This window comes from Phodopus roborovskii, unplaced genomic scaffold (genome assembly GCF_943737965.1).
Source record: "Phodopus roborovskii unplaced genomic scaffold, PHOROB, whole genome shotgun sequence".
Classification (NCBI taxonomy): Eukaryota; Metazoa; Chordata; class Mammalia; order Rodentia; family Cricetidae; genus Phodopus; species Phodopus roborovskii.
In genome coordinates, this window is record NW_026125059.1 from 13,450,648 (window position 1) to 13,476,480 (window position 25,833).

At 43.5% G+C, this 25,833-nt stretch overlaps 1 protein-coding gene across 2 annotated transcripts in view; it reads left to right on the forward strand.

Annotated features, from left to right (window-relative positions):
* Positions 1-13,515: 13,515 nt before the first annotated feature.
* The window catches only part of Ncoa5 (nuclear receptor coactivator 5), a 34,589-nt gene continuing 22,271 nt past the window's right edge, over positions 13,516-25,833 (forward strand). For both annotated transcript variants that reach the window (XM_051186360.1, XM_051186367.1), the window contains exon 1: positions 13,516-13,664. The gene's annotated coding sequence lies outside the window, so the exon portion shown is untranslated. The remainder of the gene's footprint in view (positions 13,665-25,833) is intronic.

The window sequence follows — 25,833 nt, forward strand, 5'->3', positions numbered from 1 at the left end:
GGATATTATATTAAATAGACATTTCACATGTATGTGAGATCTTGCAGATCAAAAGTAACCCATTGTCCTTTTCCAAAATTAAATCAATGTTTTCATTTGTACATTTGTGTCCACATTTTAGTCCTAGCCTGTTGGTATCTTTAGAGCTCTCCCAGGGAAAGCAAGAATCTCTGGTTCATATTTTCCTGTGTTGTTATGATATGAACATCATTCCCATGATAGTTTTATGAGATTTATTTTTGGTTATGTGTATCTGTGTATGGTATGTGCTCATGCACAGTGCTTGTGGAGGCCAGAAGAGGGTACTGGATCCCCTGGAGTTGGAGTTACAGGCCACTGTGAGCACCCTGACCTGGGTGTTGGGAACCAAACTTGGGTCTTCTACAAGCGGTGTGTGCTTGTGACCACTGAGCCATCTCTCCAGCCCCCACATTTTTTCTTCCTTTATCTTCTTTCCATGACATCCCATTAGGGATCATTCTACATGTTAATTTGTTCTTTTCCTAAGAAAAGAAATCTATCATTTTTCTGGAACTTCCCACTACATAACATATCACAGGAATCGTACCAAGTCTGAAGACACAGATCTTCAGCTCCTGCTTGAAAGAATTCTGGAATGCTCTGTACAGTGAACTTATCTCATCTGATTCAGCTGCTCTACTGTGGACTTGCATCCTCATTCCCACTTTTGCAATGGGCACTGAGAAACACAGGTCCTTGATCATGCATGCTTGGGCACTTGCACTCTGATGTCCATAGAGAAGATTTCTAGAAGGAATTGTCTATGTAGACAAAGTGCAAACAGATGTTTTCAAAATGCTTTGCAAGAAAGAAAAATAGAAAAAAAATTCAGATTAAAAATACTTTGGACTTCTAGGTGTGGTTACACACACCTTTAGCCCCAGCACTCCAAAGGCAAAGTCAGGTGGATCTCTGTGAGTTCAAGGTCAGGCTGGTGTACGTAGCCTGTTCCAGGACAACCAGGGTTACATAGTGATCCTCTGTCTCAAACAAAACAAAACACTTTTTTTAAAAAAAGGACCTTGGACTCTCTCCATCACCAAATGTTATCATTCATTTAATATTCGATAATTTGATGTATAACAGATATTGCTGCTTCAGTTCACATTTCTCAAAAATTATATTTCTCTGATATTAATCGCTTTTTTCTTTTTATGGTTGTAGGGTTTGAGCCTTAGGGCTTCACACCATGTTCTCAGTCTTTTTTCCTTAGGATGAAGTTACTCAGGCTGGCCTGGAACTCATCCTGGAGCCCAGGAAGATCTTGACCTCATGATCCCAAGAAGCTGGGATTACAGGCCAGCAGCACCAGCCCAGGGAAGGTGAGTATCTTATGTTTTATTAAAAGTTTGTCAGCCACTTGAACTTCCTTATATATGAACTAACCATCTTTTTTCAGATAGCTGTCATTCAGCCTCTCAGGAATTCACTCAACTAATTCACTGAGCAGTTAATTTGGATCACATGTTAGGGTTATAGTATTGAACTAGACAGAGTCCCCAGGCTAATGAGTTCTTTGTATGCAATGGAAATCAACCTTTTCCTCTATCATCTGTGTCAAGAATCAGCTCAGATGTCTAACTGTGCCTCTGGCCTCTCCCACAGGCATGTTCTGGCAGAGTGTAACCATCTCAGTTTCGTATTATAGGATGTAAAATAGTATTGGGCACTAGCCATCACTTTGATAAAGAAGAGTGTCCAATAACCCACTGTGTGGCACCTTGTAGGTCCCCCACCCTCAGGCCCTCCATCCACACTTAGATGTATCCTGAGCATTGATGACCACTTGTTCTGAGCCCATTAATGGCTTCAAGAGCATCTTTAGCTAGTTCTGGATGGAAGCAGAATAGAAGTGACAGCATTAAATGCCCCTTGGAACAGCCTTCCACCATTGGCAGAGTTGCAGCCCTATTTCCTCAGCCCCTCGGATTGGATGTCCAGGAAGTAGGTTCTGCATTGTCTTCCCAGTCAGGGCGAAACCCCAGTTGGCCACGATGTGATTTGCTGCTCATCAGCCCTCCCCCACCTAGAAGCCCTTCCTCTGGATGTTTCACTTACCCAACTTCCCATCATGGCTTCCAGGCATTATCTCTATCAAGTGACAAAACTTTTCCCAAGAAGATGCAACACACATGTCTACTTATCTGACGACAGGCCAAAGCCCATATACCACCAAAGTCCAACTTGGTGAACCATGAGTTTTGTTGTGCACAGCCTACAGGCAGCTCCACAGTTGGGGGTGTCCTTTCCAGGGTGCCTCAGCTGGTCTAACCCCCTCCAGGAAGTGCCTCTGGCTTCTGCCTCCTCCAGGCAGCTGTTTTGGGCTAGGCCTTCTTCATAGCTTTCTCCTCTGAGAGTGTTCTTTGCGGCCCAGCTTCACTTCCTTTGAGAAGGACTCGCAGCTTCACTTGTTGGCTCTGGCAGGGAGCGCCTAGCCTGTCTTGTTAGTTTCAGGGACTTCCTGAAGCTATTGTGAGTTCTTAAGGAGCTTCCTGGCAGGAGGGAATGTTTCCATTTCAGAGGAAACTGTTGCACGAGCTCTCACATCAGTGCATGAGCTCATAGCTTTGCCTCACTTTCTAGTTATAAGAGACAGCAGCCAAGATCAATCCTTCAATGACAGGTGAGGCGTGCAGCAGGAGAGAGCAGAGCTGATCGTCATCACTGTGACCTCTGACCTCAGAGACATGGGTCTAAAACCACAGTGCCACTGACAGCATGGCCTCACCCTAACCTGTTTTCTCCTCTGAAATGACAGTGAAAACTTGTATGGTTACTGGAAAGCCTAGAGTCTTTTATCAAGATATCATAATATCTAGTAAAAATGATATCAACCATTGATAATAAGCAAGCATTTCAGGGGGTTCAGTAGCTCCTCCATGATCACTGGGCACTTAGTATTCTTATATCCATTTCAGAAGACTCCTTCCAACTCTCTAAGGGTTGCTGGGTTTCTGAAGTCCTGAAGTTTGAATATTCCTAGGTATATTAGTGGGTTGGCCCATCTATGATAGAGACACATTCCATATCTGCACCATCCAACATGGTAGCTGCTGGCAATGGGTGTCTTGGAAACACCTGAATGTGGACACTACAACTGAGGAGGTGGATGTCTTTGTACTTACTCGTCTGTGTGTGTGTGTGTGTGTGTGTGTGTGTGTGTGTGTGTGTGTGTGTATGTGTGTGTGATGTGTATGTCTATATGTTTATATGCATCTGTGTGTCTGTGTGTGTGCCTATATATAGAGGACAGAAGACAACATTGGATGCCATCCTTAGGAAATGGATCTAGCTCCGTTGAGACAGGCTCTCTCACTGGCCTGAGGCTCGCCAGATGTGGCCAGCAAGTCCTAGGGACCAGCCATCTCTGTCTCCCTAGCACTGGAATTACAAGTATGTGCTAACACAACCAGCTTTTTCATGTGTGTCCTGGGGATTAAACTGAGGTTCCTGCATGTGTAAGGCAAGTACTTCACCAATGGTGGTACCCCAGCCCAGTTTTTATTTTTCACAAAAGGGTAAGCAGCCACATATAGCTAGTATGTACCACCTTATGCGACAGCTCCAGGCTAGAAAAAGAGGTTGGGCAGTGGTGAACAAAACCTCTTAGCTCTTTTCTTCCCCCTGCTCTCTTGCCTTCTCTTCTCTGTCTCAGCCTGAGCTATTATTCATTCCGTTCTTTGGAAGGCTCTGCCTCTCTCTCCTTTATATGTGACGGGCTCCACAGAAGGAAGCTGTGGGGACTGTGACAGGCGCAGTATTTTCATACACACAGCAAGGTGAGACAAGCGCTTTGGTGACCTCTGAACTGAAAGACAAGATGAATACAGCTATAAATACAGCTGAATAGAGATTTGCTTCCAGATGGCTCCCATTGTTCCCGCTTCCTCGTAGTATTCATGCTGAGATAATTCCCAGCTTCTCAGATCCTCTGTCGTTATAAAACATCACATTACCTCATTTTCATCTCGTTACATTCACAGGTCACAAGACGACTTTCATCCTTGCGGAGTTCATCACTAATGGTTGTGAAATAATGCCTCTTTCCGCTCCAGCAGGAGCCCAACAGAGAGCTGCCTACTTGGGAATCTTTTATCCCCCACTTCCTACTTTTGACTCTCTCGTCTAAACAATGGGGGCTAATGGAGTGCTCTGTGTGCCAGTGTGTATTTCACATCAGCCAGGATGCTCCCTGCACCAGCCTGTGACTCCACAGGGGGAAAAAAATGTAGTCATTTCTTTCCCACCCGTCTGATCCCAAGGGATGGCATGGCCACACTTGCTGGGGCCATACACGTGGCCAACCGTCAGCTCGCCCAGACTGCATTTCCATGGTACGACCATAAACTCCACGTGGTACAATAGAACAGGGGGACTTTCAAGTCTCAAAGACATGGGTTCAAATGCTGACTGTGACACTTAACAGTGTGTGTGGAAGGGAGCAGAATGGATTCACATCTTTGGGTCTCGGTTTGCATATCTGTCAAATGGAAGGATGAGTCACCGTTTACATGTGAAATATTAAGAGCAAAGACAAGTAGACTCCCTCAAGCTGTTGAGTAACTATCTGCTTCTCTGAAACTCAACCTTCTCATCCATAAAGTGGGACTGCAATATCTGTGTTTTTCGGTAAAGAGTACCGAGCTAGGGTATACATAAAGTGCTCAGCAAAATTCCTGACTCAAAGTGCTTCCTCGCTCTTTCATATGCCCCCAAGAGAGTTCCTGCCTCCATCCATCAATGGCTTCCTTTATGCCAAAGTTGTTAAGTGTTTGTGTGCTGTGGCCTCCTCTGTCTGGAGAAGTCAATGGACCCTTCTCAAAAATATATTTTCCCAGGAATAAGACATTGTGGGGACATGACAGCCAGTCCTAACCTGATGGCACTGTGTTATTGCCTGCCCAGAAATGAACTGACCTGTCCCAGTCATTAGAGTGGTTTGACCTGAGTAATAATTTACACGGGTCCCCTGTGAAGAATAAAGAAACTTAATGTGGAGCCAGGTATCCTTTAAGAGCTATTGACCTTTTGCTCTGGAATGCCTGGGAGAACCTAGTGGCCTACAGGGGAGATAAGAATGAGGTAATGAATGGGCTGTGAGGTAGTAACAGCTAGCTGCCTTTGAAAGAGGTAGAATGGGCTTTTTATCCTTACACAGAGGGAAAGCAAGAAACAACTGAAGAAGTAACACAGTTTTCCTGACCAGCTGTAGATTCCATGGATAGCTGTAATACACACCTTTCTGATGTCTACCTTAAAACTCCACCTTGACCCCCTTGTGCATGGCGTGCTGTTTTGGCTCTAAGGCTGTTCTGCCAGCAGTAAGAATAAATTTATTTAATCTAAATTTGATTTGAGTCTAAATTATTGATTTCTCCCAGTGGATTTGAATATCATAATAGTGTAATGAAAAAAAGCAATTATATAGACATAAAATCATCAAAATATTGGCAGCAAGCATGTGGCATAGTACTCTGTGTTTGTTCGTTACTTAATTAAATAACAGATCTAGTTTGTGGCAAACCCTCCCTCATCAAAAAGTGAGGACAAGTCTGAAGAGTAATACAAGAACACACCAGCAGCAGCCAAGCCTACTGCCATAGGCTGTCATCCCCGATACTCACTCAAGGTGGAGGCAGGAGGGTCAAAAGTTCAAAGTCAATTAGAGCTACAGAGTGAGTTCAAAGACAGCCTGGGCAACATAGTGAGACCCTGTCTGAAAGTCAGAAGTCCAGAGAAGACTGAGGCTGTAGCTCAGTAGTACAGAGCTTGCTCCATGTCTAAAGCCCTAGTAAGTTCAGCCCTTAGTCTCACAATGAAATAGACATGCCTGACTTCTGTTGGAACAGAGCAGCAATTCACAATCAAGAGAAAGGCTTACTTCCAGTCAAAAAAGGCATTCATCTTCATGAATGCCATGCCAAGGGTCCTTGCTTTATATTTAGCACCCCTCTGTCCTCAGCAGTGGACCCAAAGTCACAGGTGAGATGGGAACATGAAGTAACAGGCTGCAAATTACCCATTGAGTATTATGTGTCAGGCACTTGTACCTATTTCACAATTTTGTTTTGTTTTTCAAGCAATGTTTCTCTGTGTAGCCCTAGCTATCCGGGAACTCTCTATATAGACCAGGCTGGCCTCGAACTCACAAAGATCCACCTGCCTCTGCCTCCTGAATGCCGGGATTAAAAGTGTGCACCACCGCCTCTGTTGTGTTTTTTGCCTATTTTAAATATGAAGAGGTTAGGGTATTGTACCCAAGGCCACACAGTAGTAAATGGGAGAGCCAAGGTCTGAACCCAGGTACCGAGCAACAGTCTGCTCTACTAGCTACGCCGTTACACTGCCTCTCTACACAGAGCACAAGTGAAGGCAGGCAAAAACCTATAGAATTATCTGGACTGAGTTAAAGAGTAGAAAGAGAAGGAATGAAGGATGGAGAAAGAAATGGGAATGGGGCTGGGAGCATAGAACGAGAGACACAGAGACCTTGAGTCCAAAGGACATGATGTGTGTTGGGCCCAAAAGGACCACTGTGGTTGCAGATTGAAAGCATAGAAGACAGTGGCCTCATATAAGCAGGAAGGCAGAAAGGGGGCCCGATTCAGAGGACCTTGAAGACAGCTTCATGTTTATCCTACAACACTGGGGACAGATATGTCCTGCAAAAATATCCCAGCTGCCATGGTGGTGCAGGCCTTTAATCCCAGCACTTGATGCAGAGGCAGGTGGCTCTCTATAATTTCAAGGCCAGCCTGAAGTAAGTAAGTAAGTTAGTTCCAGGCCAGCCACAGTACAGTGAGACCCTGTCTCGAAAATAATGAGCACACACACACGCACGCACGCACGCACGCACGCACACACAGCGGGCCAAGCCAGGGATGACAACAGCATAGATAAGGTGATGTCCAGGATACTCAGAGACAGAGAGAGATCTGAGAAAGTTTGACGGAAAGGCTGAGTACATTATGCATGGGGCTGAGAGGTGATTCAGCTATGCAGACAGGGTTTCTCAAAGATAGTTACAGCTCTTTAGCCATGCCACAAGCTCGTCTCAGAACAGGGTCTTGACATTCCTCCCATCCTGAGGCAGAATTTACATTTTTCTTGGTTGAAGCTGCCCAAGCTCTGTCACAGAAAACTATGTAGGTCCTGTTTGGTTTCTTTCCACTCTTGGAGCCCTGAGCTGTGTGTAAACAGCAAGACTGCCCTACAGTGCCATGAAGCCCCAGGCTCGGCACATGGATAATCAACATGGAGACACTCCAGGGGTGTGTGAAGAAGGACCTATGTCACCCACAGGTGTTCTAGTCACCCCCAGCCAGTGAGACAGCCACTGACTCTGAGCTAGAACTTCTGGGCCAGCCCTTCCTCGTTCCCAGAAACTATGAATAACAAGGAAATGACACTTTTACCACTGGGGTTTGAACCTGAAGTGTTCATCTTCTAATTCCATCTCTACTGAGTCAGCCAGTTATCGAGACAAAAGCTTCAGAAGGGACATTTAACATGATCGGGTTGGGTTATCTGCAAAGGATCCAGAGAGATGGTGACATGTGGTGAATGGCTTTTTTGGTGTGTTATCTTTGCAATTTTAATTAGCTAGCCCAGTGACTTGCAAACATGGGGGAGCTTTTTAAAATTAAAATGCATAGAATGTGGAGAATGATGATGCATATCTGTAATCCCAGCACTTGAGAGGCCGAGGCAAGGTCTCTGGTTCAAGGCTTGGATTACATAGGGAGACCCTGCTCAAAATAAAAGGGGTTGGGGGGCAAGGGAGTAGCTCAGTGGTTAGTGTTTGCTGTATGAGCATGACAACAGAGTTCAGATCCCCAGCCTTCACACGAAAATATGGTCATGGTGGTGCACACCTGTGATTACATCACATGGAAGCAGAGACAGGAGGATCCCTGGGACTTGCTGGCCAGCTAGCCTACCTAAGTGGTGATTTCCAGTTTCAGTGAGAGACCCTGTATCAAAAAAATAATAGTAGTAAGGTGGACAGTGATAAATATACTCAACATTGACTTTTGGCCACACACACAAGCAAAGGCTTGTACACACATACACATACAAGCATATACCACACATACCCCCACACACATACATACCACACAAAAGCATGGGCTTGTACATACATGCACACATAAGCATTCACCACACACACCCACATACCACCCACACAAGCATGGGCTTGTACACATATGCTCATATATATCACCTACATACCACATACACACAAGCATAGGCTTACACACATGCATATCACACACATAAACACACACATACACATACACACACACACACAAAACCACATGAGGCATTCTCAAATTCTACATCCTGCTTCCTGAAATAGGGAACCACTGGATAGCTTCCCTGTCATGATGTTCTCTGTCATCATCCTTTACCTTTGTCTGATTATTCCCTCTCTCCCTCTCTCCCTCCCTCCCTCCTTCCCTCCCTCCTTCCTTCCTTATGCCCCACCCTCTGGCTCTCTCGTTTTATTAAGACAGGGTTTCTTTTCGAGACAGGGTTTCTCTTTGCAGCATTGGCTGCCCTGGAACTTGCTCTGTAGATCAGGCTTGCCTGGAACTCACAGATTTCCACCCACCTCTGCCTGCTGAGTGCTGGGATTAAAGGTGTGTACCACCACTGCTCAACCTGATTATTCTCTCTTTACAAGTAGCATTACAGAGATAAATGGGGAGCTGGATCTTCTGAGAACTTCTGATGGCAGGGCATTGAATGGATTAACTTGGTCATCTGAGTAGCATAGACTCTTATTAATGGCAGTTAATGTTTAACAAGTATATCTCACATGGCTCTGCAGACAGACTAAACATGTTCCATCAAGTGTAATGACAATCTAGCACAGACATTACTGTAACAGTGGCTAACCCCGAACTGAATCCTCCTTGTAGAATAGAATATTATATGGTAAAGAATAAAGGTTAAATTGGTTCAGGGTGAGCTAAGCATGGTGGTGTTCATTTATAACCCTGGCACCTGGAAAGTAGAGGCAGTAGGATCAGGAGTTCAAAGCCATCCTTGGCTCCATGGTGAATTCAAAGCCAATCAAGAGATAAAAAGTGATGTCTCAAAATGAGCATGCTCCTCTGAGAGGTGAAGGCAAACATCTTTAATCCCAACACTCAGGAGGCAGAGGCAGGCAGATCTCTGTGAGTTCAAGGCCAGCCTGGTCTACAGAGCTAATTCCAGGACAGCCAATGCTACACAGAGAAACCCTGTCTTGAAATACCCCCTGACCAAAAAAAATGAACATACACAAAAATTATTCAAGTGTTATTTGGTGTTAAATAGCTTAAGGAGAGAAGAGAGGAAATCTAATTAGATTGACCTCTGGTGTGTCAAAATCTATTTTAATTAAATATTTAATTATTAAAGGGGAAGAAATAAGTCATGTTAATACAGGAAAAATATATCATGTTTTCTGCAGATAATAAAGTCTAAAGTTATAAAAAAAAAAATCAGGGTCTCAGTGGTTAAGAGCACTGGTTGCTCTTCTAGAGGACCCAGGTTCAATACCCAGCACCCACATGTAAGTTTATAACCATTTGTAACTCCAGTTTCAGGTAATCGGACAGCCTCAGTCACACACACACATGCAGGCAAAACACCGGGGCACATAAAATAAAAATTAAAAAAATATATATCAGAAGGGCTGTGTTTCTTCCTGTGAGGTTTGTGGGGACAGCTATTTCCTTGCCTTTTTCATCTTCTAGAAGCTGCTTGCTTCCTGGGACCACCAATACCCTCCCCACCTATCCCCCCCCCCCCCACCAGCAAATGCCTGAGAGAAGTACCTGGTAGTGGGAGGGATTCGTTGCCACTCACAGTTACTGGGGATCTCAGTCCATCACAGTGGGGAGAATCCGTGACGGCAGCAGTAGGAGTATGAGGCTTCTGCTTCTCAGGTTTTGTCAGATTTGACCTTGAAAGGTCCAGGGATAATTCCCCACCTCCATCTAGATCCTTTCTCCCCAACGTTTCCATAACCGCCCCATACAGCACCAACAGCTGGGGGCCAAGTTTTCAAACACACAGCTTGTGAGGGACGTTTCACATATAAACCATCACACCTCCCATTTGCCCCACCCCATCTCCTTCCATCTCTCTCTTCTGCCCTCTCCCTGTCTCATTTCTGCTAAGGAAGCATGCTTCCTTCTGAGACTCTGCTTCCTACCTCCATTTATAAGAACCTGTGCAACTCATGGGTCTACCCAGACAAGCCTTGTTACCATGTAGGGAGAGAGATTCACAAGTTCCAGAAATGAGAACACGGGCAACTTTGGCAGCCATTATTCTGACTATCAAAGTAGTACAAAGGCATACTGACACAGGGGTGTGACCAGACACCAGACACTTCCTCTCCAGGTGACCCTGCCAAGGAGGGTCCCTAATGGCTGGGAAGCACTTAAAAGGTGACCAATCAACAGTCCCCCTACTCCACCCCCTTTCACATATTTCACAGAATTTGCCAAGTAGCTAGGACCTAGTCTCATCTACTGTGCTTGCAAGGCTTTGCTTCAGTGGGCTATTAGATTTGTTGGGGCTAACCAGGTGCTTTATTCACATCACTGCAGCAACGTTCCCTCCACCCCTTCTCCAATGTTCAACAATTGAGAACCTGGTGCCAGCTATGATCAGAGTAGGACATGAAAACCTAAGGACCTTTGCTTTCTAGCAATGGTCTAAAAATACTGCCCAAACAGATCTGTGGAAAGTCACAAACTGTGATGTCACAACAGGAATCGATAGCAGATGCTGTGAGTTAATGAGCCAGGCCTGGTTCAGAGAGCCATAGGTACAATGCATACGAACTGTGGGATTTTTACACTTATTTCAGCTGAATGTAGCGTGTAATACTTACTCCCTGTTTACAGATGAGTTCAGGAAGGGTCATTCTGATCCCATAGCTTGTGTTCTCATCCAAATGGTAAATTCTGCCTGTAAACTTGAGCCAGGGAATTCAAAACAACGGAGATCTGTTACTGACTAGGGTCACCCCATTGCCACCCTAAGGGCAGCACAGGCAGGCAGGCAGGCTGTTAGTCTGTGCAGCCAACTGAGTGAGACTGCTGCTCCTTCAGCCCCAGTCTGCATGGAGCCTCCTCACCTCTGTCAAACAGCTCCGTGGCCCAGGAATCCCACTAAAACCAATGTTAAGAAATGTGGACTGTTTGGACCACTATTAGCTCCTGTGAGTCCTTTAAGAACTGCATTTAAGAGGGATTCGTCCCTTTGCCTAGACAATGTTCCTGTATACTCATAATGTGCCAGGGCACTCTGATGACAGGGGGTTTAGAAGAAAACACTGACTGATAATCTTCAACATTTTGGTGACTGATGCACAAAGATCACCACAGAGTGGAGGCCGGCCTGGGCCACTTCTAGGAGCAAGACTTCAGAAGCAAAGACAAAACTAACAAGGGTCGGTGAAGGTGCATAGAGGAGGGCACAGCTGTTACAGAGAGCCAACTAGAGGTTCCTCGGGAAATTGAGGGAACTAGCCTGTGTCCAGCAAGAAATACCACTATTGGGCACACATCCGAGCAGTGGTGGCACACACACTTGTGCTCCCTGATGGGTTGTGAGCTCCCCAAGGACAAAAGTCCCGTCTGTTTTTCCTTCATACACCTCTGAAATCAAGTACTTTTGCCTTTACCTTATGTTGCCCAGGCTAGCTTCCAACTCACTGTGTAGTAGAGGATGACCATGGGCTTCTGATCCTCCTTCCTTTACCTCCTGAGAGCTACGAGCATTATAGGCTTGCAAGACTACACCAGTGTATGCAGTGCTGGATGCATTGCGGTCTTCCTGCATGGCGAGCAAGCGCTCTGCCAACTGTGCCAGCCCATGCTTTAGCTTAATTACATGATTGGCATGATTCTTCCTAAATGTTTGTGATTTAGGATGCGTTTTAAGTATTTATTTTTAATTTATGTCTGAGTGTGTTGCCTAAATGTATGCCTGGTGCCCGCCTAGGCAAGAATCCGGTATTGGGTCTCCTGGAAATGGAGTTGTTACAGACAGTTGTGAGCTAACATACAGGTGCTAGGAACCCAACCCTGGTCCTCTGCAAGAGTAGCAAACACTCTCGACTGTTGAGCCGGCTCTTTTTTAGAGAAGAAAAATGAGTGTCTGTGGACTACCTATTTGACAGGCTTTCTGTTTTGATCTCTAATCTCGTGCGATCTTATCAATGTTACAGCTATTTCACCTGTGTGTAAGGTTAGGCTCTGAGAATGAATACTGCTTTTCACTAACACACACCTCAGTGTGCAACTACACTCCCTAGGGTGATTTTTATTAAACCTGTTCTACTCATCTCTACTTTCCACAAGAACAGAGAAGAGTCTCTATTTGCTAAGGAGGGTGCCTAGCAAGTAGGTACATAACAAGTCACAGAATTATAATTAAAAAGAAAAATTTTGAAACAGGATCTCCCTTACTGACCTGCAACTCCTAATATATAAGCTAACCTTAATTGCATAGTGATCTGCCTGCTTCTGCTTCCTGAGTGCTGGGATTAAAGATGGCTTTTTGTTTTATTTTTTTAATGTGTACCTTTACCCCGAGAACCACCTCACCAGCCAAGTTTTAAGGGCTTTGTAGCAGATGTACAACAAACAGCGAGTGTGTTCAATGAACAGAGTGAACACAGGAACCGATGTTTAAAGAAACTGGGACTCTCGATGTTCAAATTCCACAGCCACCATTTTACTTGATCTGTACTATTCAAGGGATCAAAATCCGAAATCGAGACCCGATGGCATCTGAGGAGTTCTTGCGGCGATTCATGTAGTCATAGCTTTAATAGAGAGCATTTACAACTCTCCATTCCCTGCGACAAACTCTAGATTAAATGGGGAAAAGAAAAGCAACGTTTTACATGCTTCACGGTCGACAGTTATGCTGTAGGGATTTTGTTTTTGACCTTGAATATTCCTCAAAGAAATAACTCAAGAAGAATCGCGACTGTATCTCTAGGAGCCTTTTGCCTCTTGTCAGTGAAACGAATAGGATGCACAACCTATTTAAATGTAAATTTAAATACAGCTTTTCCTTCGCCTCCCTACTCTCTTTGTTCCTTGAGATCAGCTTGAGACTGCATATTCCTGCAGTAGACAGACAGATCTACAGGTTCTTGGGCGTCTAGGGCTGTAAGTTTTACAGGGATGAAAGTATTGGGGGATTTAAATGTTCTATTTGCCCTTTACCGGGGTGGGAAAGGGCTCTGGAAACAGCAGGCAAAGACCAGACTGAAGGGGCCAAGGCATGGAGCCGGTCCTCAACAGAGACCCCGTTACTAGGCAACCGTCGGCGTTCTCAACCGCCGCCCCAGCTCCACTTCCTCGCCCTCGTCGCCAAGGAGATGGACGCCCCAACTCGGCCCTGCCGTAAACGCGCACGCTCTTTACGTCACTGCCGTGGCCGCCGCTGCGTGCGCGCCCTCTGCCCCCACCACCTCCACACTCCGCCCCGGCCGCCATTGCCTCGTGCCCGCGCTGGTCGGTTGGTGGCGCCTTTGTCCTGCGGCGGGCAGGTGGGCTGAGGCCGAGGCGGTAGCGGCAGGTCTGAGGCGGAGAAGCGGCGGGGAGGCGGCCGCGCTGGTAGCGGTGAGTGCCGGGAAGCGGTGGCCGTCCGCCGAGGCGTAGGACTGATGGGCAGGCCGTTGGGGGTGGGGGGCCCGCTGTGGCGGGAGGGTCCGTTCGACGCGCGGCCGTGGCCTCTTCTCCGGGCGCGCGCGAGGCTGCGCATGCCCGGTGCGGGGCGCGGCTGCCTCCGGCTCCGGTCCGGCCCAGGGCCCGGATCTGGCCGAGCCCGGTTGGCGAGCGACTGCGGGCTGAGGTGGGCATCGCGGCCCGCGTCGGTCGCAGCCGCTGAGTCTTCTTCGTAGGACGGCGCACGCCCTGGGCACCAGTCTGTGGAGTCGCTCGCCCGGGGATGGGGGAGGGAGCGAGAGGGGGCTCAGCAAGTCCGTGGCGCAGGAGGGATTCGAACCGGGGCGGTGGATACCGGTCTCGGCGGTGGTGTCCCCACGCCAATCAACCTGGGGTGAGCTGTCGCCCCGGGCGCATTCTCGAGATGTCAACTTGTGTGACAGCTCGCCCATTATATGGAAGTGCACCTTGGGCCCCGGAGAACCGGGCGACAGAAACCACACCCGGGGTTCGCACGGACACGGCGCCAGAACCTACTGGCTTCCCAGGGCCCTAGCACTGGGCCCTTCCCGCTCCACGGTAGCGGGCCAGGGGATGTGCTTAGGACCAGGTCTCCCCAGCTTCAGTTCCTCGCGCTCCATCTTTACAGTCCGCCTACCATCTGTACTGTTTACCAAATGTTAAAATGTTTTTCTTAAAACTGACTCCGAATCCCCCTCCCCCAATACATTTGTTTAAGGCGGAAACTTCAACCCCAAGCCGTGTGATGGAAAGCCAGTTATTTTTCTAACGCTCATTTAAAAAAATAATAATAAATACCTGTCTATTAAAATAAACACTGTGTCCTTGTTCCTCCTGAAGTTGTGCGCTCCAGGCTTTGGGAACCACTAGGAGTACGGGGTTAATTGTCGTGTTGTGGCTTTCACTGTATGTAGAATTTTTCCCCCTGCGGCACTCGAGATCCCATTGAAATGCCCTGGGATCTTCGGGATGATAATTATTCTCATTGTAAAAGGTTGCCATTACTGACTTAGAAGTGGAGTCCCGGGAGCTGCAAGAATCATCCCTCAAATACACTGGGTGTGCCTCCTCTGTTTTCTTACAGCACTTGTGGTAGCCACCTTGACAGTTCATAAAAGGATATTTCTGCAAACCCTGATGGGGCTTTGGCAACTATACTTGTGTATCAGTCTGAGTGTGAAAAAGTAACTTTGTGTCGACCGTTTGGAACAAGGCCCTAGTTTTGCCTTGTGGGGATTGAAGAACGTTTGACCGGTGGTTAACATGGATGTCTGTCTTTCCTTTTTTTTTTTTTTTTGTCTCTTCCCTTTAGCTCATCTTTTTTTTTACCTTCCATGTTCTTTGGGACCCCTAACATTCATACTCTCAACCTAAATATAGAGGCTGCTTTTGCTTGTATAATGAGCTGACCACATTGCAAAAACTAAACGGCGGGCATTTTTCTAAATATCAACTGTTCCATGACCCATTAGTTATCTATTCATAAATTTGGCTTTTATAAAGTGTGAGAGCAGATTTACTTAAGTTCCTAAAAGGAAACTCAGAAAAGCCAACTCGGACCATTCCAGATACCTCATGACCAAGGGCTGTGTAAGACAAGAAGTGTATGTTCACTGGGGCTGACCTTGGTATGAACAGAGTGGAACTAAACATCAGGTCATTCATTGTCCTCGAATTTCTAAACAGCAGTTCTGTGCGAAGAAGAAAAGGGGAATTTTATTTTATCAGGAGTCCATTTCAGAACTTAAGCAATAGAGCCTCATCTACCAGTGCTCCAAGCTAAAAATAAAACAGCTTTTGGAAAAGCTTTAGAAGTCCCATGAGCAAAGGTTTGCTCTGAAACTTAATTTTAAATAACCATTACAGGCGTTCCATGACTATGGCCTGCAGATGGCAGTGCCTTTATAAGCTTATTGCTATTATGAGAACTGAATTCACCTGTGCTTTTAGGAAAACCTTTGGAATGTGCCCTTCAGTTTTCTGCTTTTGACAGCCCACATGAAAAATACTGTTTCTGTCCCTAAACTCACCATTGGCACATAGTTGCAGAAGGAATTCACAGCTAGCAGTGCACTTGGTAAACACCACTCATTTGCTTCTGCAAATTGTTTTGTAAGATGGCTACATTGGTGTTGCTGTATGGCTACATTGGTGTTGCTGTATGTGTTATGAAGTTTTGTGCATATATGGAAATGACAGCTCAGTGAGTTTTAAGATTTCTTGCTCAAGATCCCATAATTGAGAAAATGTCAAGACAGTATTGTTGGAGATACGCAATACTAGGTAATGTTGCATAGTATCCATAGTTTTGAGGCCTCTCTGTATGCTAACCCTGTGTGTGTATATGCACGTTTTTGTGTGGGTGTTATATGTGTGTGTGTATATACATACGTGTATATATATATATACACACACACATATACGTATGTATATATATATATACACACACATATACGTATGTGTGTATATATATATATATATATATTCCAGAAATGAAGATGTATTCCCATGAACTCTTCCACTTAAGTGTTCCTCCAAAGAATTATTCTTTCTACTGTATTGCTTCCTGTATACCTTGTGGTTCATGAGTGATTACCATATGTCTTTGAGACTGATACTTTTAAAGTTCACTGTCACCTTTTTGTGTGTGTGCTAAAAGATTTGTCCTGTGTTGTAGAACAGATGTGGGGTCATGAGGGTCTGTGGAAAGAAGACAGGATACCTTAAGGATGAATCTAGTCTTTGCAGCTGAGGGGAGCTCAACCTCTCAGACTAAGCCCACTCCCTCCCCCCCCCCCCCAGCCAAGGGCTGTTGTATTCTCCAATTTACACCTTTAGTAAGTTGATTTCCATATCTCCAAAACATCTTAAACAAGCTTAGGGACAGTGCCAAATAGTGTGCAGGATTTTTCTCAACCATGGTTTGCATAAGCTTTGTTCCCTTGGTAAACTCTCAGACATGATTTACCTATTTTAAACAGAAAGTGCTAAAGACTAAGGGCAGATAAAGGCCAGCTGCAGCTGTGTAGGTTCTCCCTACAGCCCCATGAACAGCATGTACTGTTGTGTATACTATTCTGCTTAGAGTTAAACTCTAAGTTAAAAGAGCAGTGCCCAACAGAAAATGACCCTCTCTTACTCTCATTAATAGAAGCTTTAGTAATGAAAGGTAAAGGTAAGGCTACTGTCTAAAGCAATACCAAGGTGTCAATTACCTATTTATTTCTCTGGCTTACACAGTGTAACATACAGTTAGGCCATCTATTTAGAAGTCTTCCTAAACCCTGTTGAAAGAATAACCCTCAAACATCAACTGTTATAAAGAAAATGCTATGACAGTAGCTAAAACATGGAAACACAGTCCCTGAAAACAGTTTAAAAAGTATAATCACACTGTAACCTCCAAAAGAAACAGGACCATCCGCACAGGTTTCCAGAGGCTTAAGTTAGGAATGGCACAGTTATGGGCTCACTGAACCCTGTCATGGGGGGAGTGCGGTCTTAATGCTTCCCTTTCATTTACTAAGTGTGTTGTTTTTGAAAACATGTTATCTTCTTTAGCCCATACCCTGGCTAATGTGGTCCTCTTTGACATATTTTGTTTTATTACCTAAATGCAACTTGGGGAAAAAAATTAAGATGGCCACATGCATACTTTCACATCCACACCACTAAAGCAACCTGTAGTAGATCTGAAGTTAAGCAGACACTGGGATCTTGAAAGACATTCTTTGTTAGAAAAAGGTGTTCTTCTGAATGCAGGGTATTAGCTATAAGAAGGTCCACAGACATTCTAAATATTCCTGTTGTTCTAGTTTAGACTACACTACACCTTAGCCAAAAAGTTAAGAAGCAATCTAGTTCACACTATGAAACTGAAGCATTTTTAAGAGTTAAGAGCTTTTGAAAACAAGTGGAAGCATAAACCAGAAGTTGACACTGTCAATTAATAACCCTGGCTATGACTAGATTTTCTTTCTGACAGTTGATGATGTTTGTTATTTCTATTTGAACAGGTTTTAGGGAAACTTGTAAATGGAAGGCCTAACTGTTATATTGTGTAAGCTAGAGGAATAAATAAGTAACAGACTAGTACTCCCCAAAGTATTTGTTGAGTCCCCTTAGACTTTAGTTAAATTTCAGAATACTGATCTCAGAAACTGTAAACTTAGGACAGGGCCTAGGAATGTGATTTTTTTAAAATGAACTTTTGGTTGGGGATTCAGCTCAGTGGTCCTGGGTTCTGTCCTCAGCTCTTGTGTGTGGGGGTGGGGTGTAAATGAACTTTTCAGGAGGTGCTGAAACCATCATTAAAGCAGTGTGGCATAGGGATGAATGTATGTATGCAATATGTGTGGGAACATATCTGTATACATGAGAGAAGGGATGGGAAGGTTTTGTTTCATGGACACATTTTCAGTTTTGTAAGATGAAAAGGCTGTGAGACTCTCCTTCCTGACTGAATGGACTCATCCCTGCTCGTGCCCACTTAAGAGCTAAGATGGCATGGGTGAAGCAGATACTGGAAGCGTTTGTGCAGTGAGCTCAAGGCCTTTATTCTATCCTAGCACTGAACTAAAAGCTAAGATGATGCAGGGTTTTTGTTGTTGTTTTGATTTTTTTCTTTTTGCTGTAATTTTTTAAAGTGATGCTAAGAAAGTCAAGAATGGTTGTCTGTTTTCTTTCTGAATAGTGGACCAAACTAGTGAACCAAACTAATAGACTGTAACTATTAAGGTGTTGGAAAGCTGGCTAAAAAGAAGGTTGGTGACTATTACAATTTTGACCATCCGTTCATTTTATATTCCATCATTAAAAGTAAATCATGATCCTTTGAAATTTTCTCCATCTCTTTTCTTTTACATCAAACCTATAGTCTCTAAAGAATGCTGCTGTAATGGACAGCATTTTGTCCTTTAAATTTTTGAAAATTTTATTATTAGTTTGTGTGCTATGAGGGAGTACACATTGTGGCATTCACATGGTGGAGAGCGGACAACTCTGGAATCTGTTTTTGCCTACTTTACATGGGTTTGAACTCAGGCCACTTGGCTTTTGTGGCAATTGCCTTTATTCATGGAGCCACCTCCCTGGCAAAGACTGCCTTGTTTTTAGGCAATGAAGGTTTGTTAATTGGGCTTCATTTTGGTAGTTTAGTTCATATCTCCTACCTAGCAGGTCCTTTTTACCATCATTTTCTTTTTTTTCCTTTTTCATAGCAGAGTGTTTTGTGATCTAGATTTAGTCTTACATTAGCTTCGTCTGTCTTGGTCTTCTTAGGCTAAACATCCTATGGTTTCCTGGTTAGTTAGGTCTTTTGCATCATTCCTTTACATTCACATGTGCTGGGTTGTTGTTCCCTTTTCCCAAGCTGCTCAACTTCCAGTGTTTCTTTCAGCCCGTCCTTTCCCCCTTCGGCGCCTGCTCTTTCTCTGTAAGGGATGGGGGCCTCATCAATTCTACATATCTGACAGCTTAGTACAGTAAGAGTATTTTGTTTATTTTTCAAAACAGGATTTCTCTTTGTAACCCTGGCTGTCCTGGAACTCACTCTGTAGACCAGACTGGCCTCAGACTTGGAGATCTGCCTGACTCTGCCACCCTAGTGCTGGAATTAAAGGTGTCCACCACCTCCGCCTGGTTTATACATTTGACAAATAGCAACATAAAAGAAATATTCTGTATGTTAATTATAAACTATCCATTTCAAGTTCACTGACTTAGTTTCCTAAGAACTAAGCTTTTCTATTTTTCAGTTTGGCACAATTTTATCAGTTTTAAAGCTGTGTTTTTTAAATTTTTTGTAGTCTGTGGTTTACTGTAGATTAGGTTATCTTTATGACTCTCAGTAAATCTTTAGCTATTTGTCTCATTGAATCAACATAGCAAACACTAGATAGACTATTCATTTTTACCAAGAAGTCACAGGCTCAGAGAAATCAAGTGGTTTGTCTGAATTCCTTAGTAGGGCTTTAGCTCAGATCTGCTGACCCTAGCCAGAAGAAGAAAGGGAAATCACCAGGCATAGATAGGCAAAAGCTCAATGACCTTTAAGTCTGAAACCACCTCACAGCAGAGAATGAAGGTTACTTACTGCAGGCTTTGGGTTGGGGAGATGATGGTCAGAGGTTAAAAAAATGCAGTTAGGGATAAGTGTTTAAAGTGGTGGATGGTAACTTGACTAAGTTATTCCACACTGTGTGTGTGTGTGTGTATACACACGTGTTATTTTATAGATATGCATACATCCATACCTTATATCATCACAGTGTGTCCCATAATTATATATGGACATAACTTGTGAACTTTTTCATTTAAATTTCTTACTTGGGAATTTCATCCATGAGTGCTGTATTTATATTTCCACTTGCCCCTCCCCCCCTTTTATGTCCCCATTCCCAACTCCCTCTCAGATTCATGGCTTCTTTATAAATTGTTGTTGCTATATATTGTATACTATTAATATGTATTATATAGACTGTGTGTGTCCGCACATGTACATCTATGTAACTACTAGTCTCTTTAGTGTTTATGTGTTTAAGCTAACCACTTGGAATTGGATAGCCTGTTGGGACTTGTCCCTGGAAAAAAAAGGTGATTCTGCCTCTCTTTCAGCAGCCATGAATGTCTATATGTAGCTCTTCATCTAGAGATAGGGCCTTGTGAAATTTCCCTATCTACATTGGCATGTGTACTGGTATTGTCATTATATAAATGTTGCTTGCTTAGACAATGGTATTTTTCAGATTTCATGGGTGCTTTTCCCTGCCATGTCTATAAGACACTGTCTTACAGAAAGACTTGGGTCTCTGCCTGTTAACATTGTTTTTCTGCCTCCTCTTCCAAGATGTTCCCTGAGCCTTTAGTATAGGGATTGTGTTTTAAATGTATCTGTTGGGGCTGGGAATCCCATGGCCCTGTATCTTTTGCATCTGACCAGCTTGTGGGTCTCTGTAATAGTCTTTGCTGCAAAAAGACACTGCTTTGGTGAGGGCTGAGAGCTACACTTGTGGGTTTTTTACTTTTTTAAAAATTTGAGCTTTGGAAAATGGAATAAAAAGTTAAGTTCATGGGGTGGGGTGACACAAAAATTAGCTCAGTAGTAAAGTGTTGCCCACCCTTCACAAACAAGGTCATAGGGTTAATCTCCAGAATGCCCAAGCTCTCGTGTTCTCTCTCATACACATAAAATTTCTTAATTAAAAGAACAGAAAATGTTCATTAAGGGCTTTTGGAGCCCTTCAGTCCCAATATTTAGGAGTTGGGGGCAGAAGAATTTGGAACTAGAGGCCAAAACAACAAAAATAATTTTTGTCTGAAGAGTTGGAATAAAATATCAGTAGCAAAACCCAGAAATACTATAGTTTGAGGTAAGGAAATTGATAGAAATAATAATTAAATAGGTAAATCCTACTCTATTGAGTATTTGTGAGGCATTTAAGCACTGGATGTTTAGCATAGAGTGGCCCTTTTCCAGGTTCCCCTGGGCTGTCAGTCCTAGCAAGAATGTTCAAAATGGAAGTCATGTCTGGGTTAGGGAAAGCTTAGTTCAATATTTAAGCACTTTGTGTTGGTTGGACTTGGATATGAATTCTAGATTTGCCTTTTGTGTGGGAATGAGGGAGTGTACATGATAGGCATGTGAGTGTGGATGTACACGTTTCCTGGGATGTCAGAGTAGGCCATAGGGTGGTTCCCCATTGCCCTCCACATTATTGCCTTGAGACAGGCTCTTTCACTGAACTAGACTAGCTGGCTGCCCTCAGGATCTGCTGTGTCTACCTCACAGCTGGATTACAGGCTGGCACAGTGCTTAGCTTCTAATGTGAGAGCCCCAAACTCCCAGATCTCCACATTTTGTCTTGCTAATAGTGTGGCCTAAGATAAACCACATGTTTTTTGAGACATGGTCTCACTGTGTAGTTCCAACTGAAGAGTTGTAAAAGGCCTGGATCAAGCCATTCACATGGTGTTCTGTGCAGGCTTGGGGACAGAGTGAACACTTCATAAGTGCCCCTTTCCAAGGAATGTTATGCTAATACAGTTAAAGATATAATAAATATAGAATGAAGGGGGTAAATATAAGGGAATGTATAGTATTCAGAGTGAATTTAGCTTAAAATGCTGATTAGAAGAAATGCAACAAGCATGGCTTTGTGTGAGTGCCCATAAAGATGGCTGCACTCCATCTTAGCACAAGAACAGAGAGGTTCAAAGCTGTCAGCAAGTCACAAGACCTAAAGGTCAAAGGTGTGGCTACAGAAGGATGTTTTGGCCATCTTAGTCTAAATAACAACAGACCTGAATCTGAGGTGTGGCTACTCCTGACTGTCAAGGCTAAGGGAGGAAAAGTTGAATCTGAGGTATGTCTGCTCCTGACCTCAAGGCTGGGGAACAAGAAGTTTAGAGCTAAGGTGTTGTTTTTTGTTTTTTGTTGTTTTGTTTTGTGATGGTTTCTCTGTGTAACAGTCCTGGAACTCACTCTGCAGGCCAGGCTGGCTTGAACTCATTGAGATCTGCCTGCCTCTGCCTCCCACGTGGATTAAAGGCTTGTGCCACCACTGCCTGGCCAACACGGCATTTAAAAAAAAAAATCTCTGGCCTGTGACAGTAAAATTCACCACAGTGTTCCTAATTTGCATGTGTCACCAAAGCTGCCATCTTTAGAAGCTCTGGCATTTTTCCTCCCAATTTGGGAAATGCAATAGGTGATATTTGCTGTCTTTGTGAATATGGTTTTCCAAATGGTGTCATCTTCATATAATGCCAACTCCTGATTGTTAGTTGATTTTCAGCTAAACTTTGAGGGAAAGTTTTATTTAATTTGTTGGCAGTTATTGGAATTATATGGCTTTTGGAATCTTCCAACTGTAATAATGGTACTGTGAACCATTCAAGTCTGCTGTTATGTCTCATGCTCATTGTTTTCTGTTGCTGTAGCCTGCTAAGTACTGCAGAAATAGCAACAGAAACCCTTGTCTTATAATGGTTTATCCTCTCTGTCTCGTGTGTGTGTGTGTGTGTGTGTGTGTGTGTGTGTGTGTGTGTGTGTGTGTGTGTAAAGCAAAACAGTTCATGGTACTATGAATGCTACATGCAGGTTTATAACACTCAGGGGCTGCTGTTGAGCCCTGCCTGGCATTTTGGTTTGAAATAAAACTAGATTGGGAACTATACACTCTCTTTGGGAAATTTTCACCCTATTCTTTCATGGTTTAAAGTGTCTCTGCTGCTTCTGTGTAATGTGTTTTCTTGATTATTTTTCCAGTTTTTCCTTTTTCTGTAAATCCCTTCATTGGTGTTAGTTTTCTTGTCAAAAATATTTAACTGAGAAATGCTCTTAACTTGAAGCTTTCAGAAGACTGCTTGGCAATCACCGGTGTTTGGACCAACGTTATATATTTATCTCTTGGTGATTATGGTAATAGTGAATGGCACTCATCTTGCTGATAAAATTATTTAATTGTACAAGTAGCATCCAAGCAAATGTGGAGAAGACATTGAGAGATTGATTTTGTTTGGGTTTTATAAAGGTGTTTGACCAGAATAACGTGTCATAGAAACAGAAAGATGTGGACAGAAGTTTCTGTTCTTCCTGGTTCCATAGCCACTTAGCCCCAAATAAACGTACAGAGACATATTATTTATAAACTGTTTGATTGATGACTCGGGCTTCTTACTGGCTAGCTCTTTCTTAATTATTAACCCATAGCTATCAATCTATGGCCTTATCTTACCGGAGAACTCCCTCACATCCTGTCTTCCCAGTAGCTACATGGCGTCTCCCTGATGGTTTCTCTCTGCCTCCTTTCCCCACATTTCTCCCAGTCTGATAGCTCCACCTATACTTCCTTCCTGGCTACTGGCCAATCAGTGTTTTACTCATTAACCAATAAGAGAAACATATATACAAAAGGACATCCCCCATCAGAAAGAAGCCATGCCGTTTCTACTCAAAAGAAGCATTCCACCTGTCTTTGGAAAGACTTCCAAGTTGCTGCCACCCTCCTATTGCCTAACTTCTATCCAATCTGAAGGCCCCAGTTCATGTCCAAAAGAGCTCTGTCTCTTGCTGCCATTTTCCTTCTCCTTTAGATAAATGTCATTTTTATTTCCTTGATGTTGGCTATCTAGCTTTCTGGGGAGTCATGATTAACACAAAAGCTTCTTTGCCAGTAACTGTATGTGCATTTTCAAAGAGACGCTCTAACTAAACCTTTGCCTCCTGTGACAGGAGCTCAGATCTCCAGTTCTGTGTGTGTGCTAGGATCCTGAGGGGTTTAATAACAATGTTGGTAGTTTTCACTACTGTCTAAAACCCTCTCCTCTCTACCCTAACAGAGGCAGTCTTCCTGAATGAGATTCTTAGCCAAAAAATTCTATTTCGTTGTCTCTGTATGCCAACCAAGCTGGAAGATTGGTGAAATGAAGGTGAAAGGCAAACACTTGGCACACCACCACACTAAAAGTGTGTTGGCCTCCAAAGTGAAAAAGTAGTTTGTGTTGAGGATGCAGCTCTGGCAGAGAACTAGCCTGGCTAGCACCACAAAACAAAACAACAAAACTAGTTATGGTGACCCACACCTGTAATAGGAGCACTTGGAAGAGTGATGTCTTGGATTTAGAACTAGCCTGTTTCAAAGAAGGAAAAAGTGAGGAAAGGAGTGGTAGAGGGAACAGGAGGCGCAACATCCGTGTATGCCATTGCTTTGTATTACTCAAGAATCAAGAATAGATACTACAAAGCAATTGTGGTAAAAATGGCTTAAGTACATACTCTTAAGTGTTCTTTAAGTAATCTTTGAATTGTTTTTAGCAACTTAAATATAAAACATCCCCTTCCTATCTCGAGCCAGTTTTGTCTCATATTTTCATAATATATAACCACTTTGATCTTGTAATTCCTATTTATTTGGTAGCACTCACAGACTGGATAGATTTGACAGAAACTTACCAGTTAACATAGTGCCACAGGGGGCAGTATGACACCTTAAAAAAAAATCCCAGCTCTCCAGGGCATCTATCCAGCAGGAAGACCTTGAATTCAAAGCTACTTGTGCTACAAATAAATAGCACCATTTGTATGCACATACTAGGTGTGTCCCGGTGATACTATGAGAACTATGTAAGTAGTAGAGGTTTTCTATTTACTCCAAATCCTGTCTGTTCTGTACTTGAAATGTGTAAAAATCAGGCTAGGTTAATGATGTAAGCCCTTGCAGCTGAACTTGTTCTTCACAATCATACATTAAAAAATAAATAAATAAAGGAACCAGAGAGATGCTCCATGGGTAGATACCTGCTTGCCAAGCCTACAACCTGAACTTGATCCCTGGAAAAAACCGACACCCAAAAATTGTCTTGCCTCACACGTGCAGTTAATCATTCACTGTGATGCCTGTCTTTACATAATGTATGATTTGGATATTTGTGAACTTAACTGTAAATTATAGAAGCTCCTGCCGTATCAAACCTCTGGCAGCTATTTCAAGTCAGGTCTTAATTAGAAAATATATCCTGACTTTAAATAGAGATTATATTCTGTGTCTTTGTAATTCAGAAGGTAAGGAATGATTTGGGCAGAGTAAGTTTCTCTGGCTATGTAGATTCATGTTCTCTTCAGTTTTCTCAGAAACATCCTCCAGGCCTTTATGTAGAGACTTCTGACTTAAGTGGAGTTACAAGTCTTCCTCACTTGTATGAGAACGTAAAAATGGGCAGCTTACAGGGTGAGTGAAGTCTATACTGGACCGTTTGAAGGTTTTCATATTGCTGTGGGTTTGCACATGATTGGAAGCTGCTTGGGCTTTTTTTTAATGCATAATTATTGTTTTAAGCATTCTATTATCTGAGTGTTTAATACCATTTGAGTCATTAGCTGTGATGCTTAAATGGAACAAGAGGGATAAAGCTGCACGGCAGTAGGAGGCAGTGTGTTTCATTTGTCAAGTGTGGAAAGTCTAATCCATTCATTTGTTTCCTGAGAAGATCAGGTGTTAATTTTGAATCAGATTGATGTTTCCTTGAGTACTCGATTACCTCTTAAAAGGTGGTATTTTAACAAAACAGATTTTTAACTGTGTTCATCAGCCTTTCTCTAAGC